This window comes from Populus euphratica, unplaced genomic scaffold (assembly GCF_000495115.2).
Source record: "Populus euphratica unplaced genomic scaffold, PopEup_1.0 scaffold186.1, whole genome shotgun sequence".
NCBI lineage: Eukaryota > Viridiplantae > Streptophyta > Magnoliopsida > Malpighiales > Salicaceae > Populus > Populus euphratica.
Window position 1 is genome coordinate 495,872 of NW_011499992.1, and position 8,485 is coordinate 504,356.

Sequence of the window (8,485 nt, forward strand, 5' to 3'; positions counted from 1 at the left end):
CAAGAGTTGTTTAGTGTCAAAGTAAACATAATTATGAGAATCAAAGGAAATCTTTAGGTAGATAAATATATGAGTACTACTATTTTTATTTATGTAATATATTGTATAGTTCAATATATTTTATTCATTATTTAACTAAGTAAATATAATAATATTTCATATTAAAAGCTATTTATCTTAATGTAGTGATCTGATAAACTATTATCACTCCACCAATGTTTGAGTTCTTTTGAACTAGTAAAAAAAAAAATTCAATTGATACGAGTAATTGTTAAAAAATTTATTTAAATAATTATTAATAAACATATTTGAAATCAAGTTAAAAGTGTATTCTCTTGCTTTTAAAGTTAAAACTTATTAAAAATTATTTTTCAATAAAAAACTTTTGATTAGCATGTTTTTTACATAGAAGATTTTTTGTACTTATAAATAACCTAATTAAAATGGTTTTCAAGTTAAGCCACGTGTGCTTGCTTGTTTGGCTCAACTCAGACTCAAGCATAGGCACAAGCAAAGGCATGGACCTTGAGCCTCCGACTCCTACCTTAGTCCCAGGCATTAGGTTTAGGCTATAGGTTTTGAGGAAGAGGAACAAGGCCTAGGTTAGGCTTTGAATTTGAGTATTTTTTTACGAATATATTTTGAACTTATATTTAAATTTAATATAAATAATTCTTTGGCTTATAAAAAAAATATTTTTTGCCGGCTCTTTTGTATATTTGGCCTATAAATAAAGAATCTAAACAATTTTCTTTTTCTTCCTAAGCAATTTATTTTTAAATGAAAAATGTCGAATTTTTAAAGCAAAAGGCTATTATGTTTTTATTCTTTTTATGGAAGATAACTTAAGCAAAATCATAGGAACTAATTTTAATAATTATCAGAATTAATTTTGCGTTAGTTTTGGTTTTAAAAATTAGAATAAATAAGAAATAAATGAGAGATATTATGCAGACTTTGCGATATGTATCTAGCCTTCTCTCTAGTTTTTGAGATTGCTTTGCCTTCTTTCCTTTTAACCCTATGATCTACTGCACACTTTGCAATATCCATTTAGCTTGATTTGTTTATATATTTAAAGTATATTTTTTCTTTTATTTTATTTTTTACCTTCTTGCCTTTTTGCCCTTTGATTGATCCAAATTATCTTAATATAATATATAACTGAACTGATGACTTAATTTTAATCTTATCTAGCTAACAATTATCACTTTTAATGAGACTGAGAAGAAGTTCGTTGACTATGCGACATTTAAAATGTGGTGGATAAGCTTTAGAGATTTTGTCCGATTTTATATGCAGGCTTTAAACGATATGACACCTAGGAAAGTTGTCAGCAGAAGCGTGAGCCAAACAAACATCCATAAAGTTAAGCAGAACAGATGATTTGGTAACAGTAGTTTTTCTTCGACCGCGCAAGGTTTGATTCAAAATCATAAATCTAATCCAGACCCGTGCATCCTTGATCATGTTCACACAACATGCTTGTACGTCTCAAAGTTTTTCACTCGATTGCTTGATTAAACAAGTTGGAGAGGTCACGTGTAATATTGGTACGTTTGTTTTTATATTTTTAAAATATTTTTTAATACTATTTAAATTTTGTTATTTTTTGCTTTAAATTAATATATTTTTAGTATTCTTAAATTATTTTCATGTACTGATATCAAAATAAATTTTTTAAAAATAAAAAATATTATTTTGATATATTTTTAAATAAAAAAATACTTTGAAAAATAACCACAATCCTAAATGCTATTAGAGAACAAGATCCAATAAGTGATAAGACTGATACAATAATATCATATTCCAAATTTCTTCATCCCAAAAAATACTTTAAAAAATAACCACAATTCTAAATGCTATTAGAGAACAAGATCCGGATAAGTGATAAGACTGATACAATAATGTCATATTCCAAATTTCTTCATCTCATTGTTTTATATAAAGGTAAAATATTCCATGAAAAGATTATATAAAAACAAAATTTGTGATGTTTGGTAAGTCAATGACATAGAAGTACAATGATAATAAATTTCTGATGATGTATTTTAATATAAAAGAATGGTGATAACAATATAAATTGTATTTTAATAATCTACACTCACATCACAATCCGATCGAGCTACCAGATCATGTTGTTATTAATATATTTATTATCTCTTCTAAAGCTATAAGTTGTTTATATTATAATACAAATATATTTTATAATATATGAAGTATAAACAAGAACTGGTGAAGCATAATTTTATAATTTTAGAGGATGAAAGTTTCAAGACTTAGAGTCTGTTTGGTATTGTGGTTACTGTTGTGGTTGTAATTTTAAAAAAGCAGTTTAATAAAAAGTGCTTTTTATGAGGTTTGTTATGAATTTTGAAGTGTTTGATTAAAAATATGGTTGAAATTACAATTAAAAAAAAGCAGTTTGTTATGTTTAGCTAATATGCTTTTTGTATGAGGTTCGATTGAAAAACTATTGAAAAGGACATTATAATTATACATACATAAATACATTAATAAATAAATAAATAAAAGCAAACTATTGTTATTTTATAATTATGATTACATAACAAAATGAATAATCCTTGTATATTAATAAAAAAAAAATATTGTTCCATCAAACTATTTATAATTTCATCTCGTATAAAATCTATACATGAAGGTCGATGTGATCCTTAAATAGCTGAGCGAGGTACAATATCAGGTAAAAAGTCATCTGGAATGAAATTGGGATTGCAACCATACTCGGAAAATACCTCATCATCTTGCGATTATCTTCTAATATAGTTATGTAGTGTTATTGATACAACTATAATCTCAACTTCCGTTTTATATGCATAAGCAGACATGTTTTGCAAAATTCCCTACCTCTGTTTCCATACCCTAAAAGAACATTCAATGACGTTGCGTAGTGATGAGTATGCATGGTTAAATACTTCTTCACGGCCACTTGGTTGTCCACGACGTCTAAATTCTTGTAAGTGATACCTCTCACCTTTATAAGGACCCAAATACCCATACTCATTGGGATATCCAACATCAACCAAATAGTATTTCCCTGTAAAAAATCAAAACATGCTAACTTATTACAAAACAAAACAAAAATTGAAAATTTTTCGATCAAGTCATCAATTTATTTTCAAATCACAACCTTCTGGTGGTTTTGGAAAATTTATACTGCTATTGTTAATAATCTTAAGAAAAATATGCGTATCATGTGCACTGTCTTTCCATCCTACTCACACAAACATGAATTGCATATCAAAACTACAAGCAGTCGTGACATTTTATGTTGGTACACCTTTTCTCCTAATAAATGAAATTTGATCATCATCTGATATACATGCACGAACATATATGTCATCAATTGCACCTACACAATTCTAGAGAAAAAAAAAATAATCATAAACTTTAATAAAACATTTCATATTAAAAAGAAATTCATCTTACTTTGAAATGTGGCATATGTCTTGGATTTATTGCAATTTCTCTTGGTATGCTCGTAAATTATGGATCTACTGGTTTTGTGACTTTTATAGCAAACAAACATAATGATTTAAGGATTTCTTTGAAACATCTACTAACAGTTTCACCTGAATATTGAAATCTCTCCTGCATTTCCCTATTTAGTGCCCTTAATGCTATTGTTAATAGAAACATTGTCACCTTTTCAATAACGCTCATTCTTCTTGAAGGTTTTAATCCATAATGCATTTCTAAATCATTGCACAGACTCAACAAAATGATTGTGTCCATCCTAAACATGCTGACACAACATTTCCAATAACCTCTTAAAACCTCATTCAACCAATGCATTCCTGTGTTATATGAAACCATGCATGGTTCTTTGTGTATATAATTAATATAATACATATTTATAGCTCCAGCCATGGATATAATTAATTTTTTCATATTAAACTGCCTCCTTAAAATAAATTCATCATCATCACTTTCATTGTCACCGTCACCGTCATTGTCATCATCATTACTGTTGTTGTTTTCGTTGTCGTTTCCATCACCATCATTTTCAACATCAGCAACTGAGACACTACTACCTTTACAACAAGGATAATTAATATGGCCTACATTGCGGTTCATTACATTATCATAAGTGTCATTAAAATCTTCATTAAATATGACATTAAACCATGAGTTATCCATTCCTTCAATTACATGTCAAATAAAAAAACTTGCTATGTTGTTAATAAAATACTACAAATAATTACATATCATTCATTTAAAAAATATTTTAATAAAAGAGTTTGTGAGAAATCATTGATTGCGTACCTTTAAAGCCAAAAAAGATGGTTATCCACTTGCTTGTATGAAATGTAATTGAGAGGTTTGTTTTAAAAGAAGTTATGTCGTTGGAAAAAATAAAACACATCTCCCTCTTTATATAGAAAAATATAAATGATATCTCTAGCTCTTTTGAAATATTATGCTTTCAAAAAAAATATGTTCTGCCATATATGAGCTGTAATACGTACATGTATATGTTCTTTTGTAAGCAACATTTTCAAAGTTTCATGTAATTCCAACAAAACTAATGTCCTCTCCAAATTATTGATGATGCTTTGGCCCCCTTTTTTGTTTCTATTATTCTATATTTTTTGTCCATATATGTTTTTAATTGCTACACTGTACAACCATCACATGCATCATTTTTTTCCATTTATATTTTTAATTTCTACACTCTGCAACCATCACAATCACATGCATCATTTTTGTCCATATGTGTTTTTAATTTCTACACTCTGCAACCATCACAATCACATGCATAATTTTTTTTTTTAATCTTAAACTGTTCTACCTTTTATTTTCTGCTACCGTAAATAGTTAAGACTGACAATTAATTTTTCAAAATTACATTGAATTTAATTCAGTAACCAATCTCTAGAATATTAATTCAGAAAAAAAAATTAAACAAAACTCAGCAGTCTAATAACCAACGTTAAAAATCCATAAATACATTAACTAATCTTTGAAATATTAATTCCGGAAAAAAATTACACGCTCCTTAACAGTCCAATAATCAACATACAATGTTGATAAATACACTGACCGATGTCTTAAATATAATTTTTTTGAAAAAAAAACCCGCAACACAACAGTCTGCTACCTCACATCAACATTGTAGAAATCAATACAACAATAGTAAAAAACTAACCGCAATGGATAAGCCCATCTGTCTCAACACCAAATATGGAGTAATATAATGACTCAAACAAACTTTAGCAACTACAAACTACTCTTTCCAAAACTGTTATCACATTATCCTGAAAAAATAAAATAAACAAGTATAAATAAATTATTGCCCATGTTAAATAACATCACACAATTCATTTAGCTAGCAATTGAATTTAGTTAATTGATTAACATTTTAAAAAATAAAATCATACCATGTCAGCTATGTACATTTACTTCGTGTGCACATTCGCTGCAACCATTTGAAATTTTATTCAAAAGTACCCATACTATACCACATTTCTCATTTCCTTCTTAAACTAAGATAATTTGTAGCGAAGTCGTGAAAATCATCATCAACCGAAACTCTAGGAATTGAGTGCAACTCAACCATAACCTCGGTAATTCTACAGCTTTCCTGATCCCTATTCAAAGAAGTTGAATTACTTTTAGTACTATCAACTAATTGATCTCACCGTGACAACATCTGAACACTTATTCTAAATGTTTTTTTTTCTTCTACTTGGACCCTTAAAAGGGTCTCATTCTTTTCTTTTGCCACTGTTCTTGTTGCTACTACTTAATCTATTCATCTCACAAGCCATTTCGGGACATGCCAGCCTTCAAATTCAAAATCCCATCCTCCTTTGAATCACCGTTTTCTTCTTCCAAATCAGCATCATCAATGTCGACTTTCTTGTGCCATGATTGACATCATTGCTACCAAGAGCTCCTGACAAAGGAGCCCATGCAAACTCTCTAGTTGCGACAATGTTGAAATACATTCTGTCAAATTTAATCTTTAAAGATGGTTCAATATCGTTATGTCTGAACTTTGTTGCTCCTCTAATTTCCTACATAATAAGTACAAGAAAGTGATGTAAGATCATGCATTGAATATTTTTTGAAGTTTGACAACAAGAAATGAAATTGTTAGGATGATGAGGAATTCGCCTGAATTTTTGGTTTCCACCACTCATCACTAGTAGCAATTGTTCCTAATTCACTACTCCAGCCGACACTAGTTTGAGAAATCACCTTTGTCCATATCCTCCAATCCTTTTTGCATCCATCCTATTTGTTTTTCAGTTGTGTTTTAGTGAATGCATGTCCAGTTTGTTCTTTGAATGACATTATAATAAATTTCCAACCCATTTTATCGAAATGAGTATTAAGTCTCATTCCCATATCAATGGCCTTAATGCATGAATCACAAAAGATATGCAATGTTTCCCTTATCTAAACAACTTTATCTATAGATTCAGGACCTTCCATAGTATCTTTTAAAACATTTAACAACTGACATCAATCAATAATATCCGTTACTTAAAGGGATAAAAAAATATTAATAAATATGGATTCAACCACACATTATTATATTGAAACCAAATTCCATATGAAATGAAAAAAGGTAGACAAATACTACAAATCAAATAGTCCCAAGTCAAGTTCTTAACCTACACAGTTTTGCACCAACAATTGCTAGAGATTATTATTCTTAACCTACATAGTTCTGCACCAACAATATTGATAAAACCAAGATTCAAATGAAGTTCCACATGAACTAGAAACTAAAGCACAGTTTGCTTACTCGAAACCTAAAGCACAGTTCTCTCAAAAAATCAAGATCACCACCAGATAAAACTACATACAAGAAGACAGTTCACTGAAATATTTAAATCCGCCAATACTACCAAGAACACTTACTAACAAAGAGTAACGAAAACACATCAAGTTTGAATGGCAGATTAACAACAAAAAGAGACCCACAAGAGTTAAATAAAACACAAAATTGATCCTTTAAATCGGATATAAAATCTCCAGATCAATACTAAAAACACAAAATGACAACTAAATAATTTCTTCAATAGATAATTTCTATAAAAAAATCAATATTTCATAAACAAATTCCCATTTTTTAAGCTTATGAACCAGTCAAAACAAGAATAAAATAGAACCAAAGAAACACGGTTAATTAACTATTACATAAACATATTCAACGTATAATAACATATATATATATATATATATGCACTGGAAACAGATGAAAGCAACACATAAAATAAAAATTTAGAGCAAAGTGTAGAAACAGTTGAAGATGGAGATAAGGTAAGCACTTACGGGTTTCTCTCTCATGAAGATGTTCAGCACGGTTGTGCTTCATGCAAACCGAAACATTGGAGACTACTCGGCACAAATGTTTTTCAGCACTGTTTAAAGGGAACAGAGGAGACGAACTTGGGTAGGGAAGTTTTGTGTTAAAATCTTTTGTTTGACAGGAGAAGGGGCATAGGGGAACAAGATGAACACTATTTCTGGTGTCAATCTTCATCAATCTTTCATCAATCTCGTCCAGATTAGTTTATAGAGGGGAAGGGAATAAAGCTTAAGCTCGGTGCAGGAAAGTTTTTTTACAAGAAAAAAAAAAGTGTCAGTGAAGGCATGGAGTGAAAAGCATATGTTAATTGCTTTTTAAAAACCTAAGGTCCAAACTCAGTTTTTGGTGGGGCCATGTTAAATAAAAAGTATGGTTGAAAATTACCAAACATCTCGATGCTGCTTTTTTATTAAACGCTGCCGCAACCGCAATGCCAAACGGGCACTTAGTGTGTTTGGTATTGTGGTAGCTACTGTTGCTGTAATTTAAAAAAATTATTTTATAAAAAATACTTTTAGTTAGGTTGGTTTGGAAAAATATATGTTTGGTTAAAAGTGTGGTGGAAATTAAGGTTGAACAAAAAGTAGTTTAATGTGTTTGGTTAAAAATATTTTCAAATTGAGGTTATAAAATAATTAAAAAGAACATTTATTAATATTGATGGTTTTTAATTAAAATATTATACATTTAATTACTATTATTACATCATGAAATAAACAATATTTTATATACATTTCTTTTATTGCTTTATTAAACTATTTGCAATTCCATTATGTAAAAAATTCATCCGACAAGGACTGCAGTTTTCATGGCTTTCTAAATGTGAAACAACATCAAGTAAAATATCTTCAGGAACAAAATTGGAACTACGATCAAATTCTGTAAAATATCATCAGGAACAAAATTGGAACCACGATCAAATTTTACAAATACTGCATCATTATACAATCTCCTTCTAATATAATTATGTAGTGTCATTGAATAATATTAAACACCAGTTTTTCAAATAAAACACATTATTTGAGAAATTGTTTTGGATTTTTTTATTTCACTTGGACGAATCCAGACACACAGCATTTAGGTTTGGGTCGAACCCGATCCAACCATGAACAGTGGATACGCTACCCAATATTCTCGCGA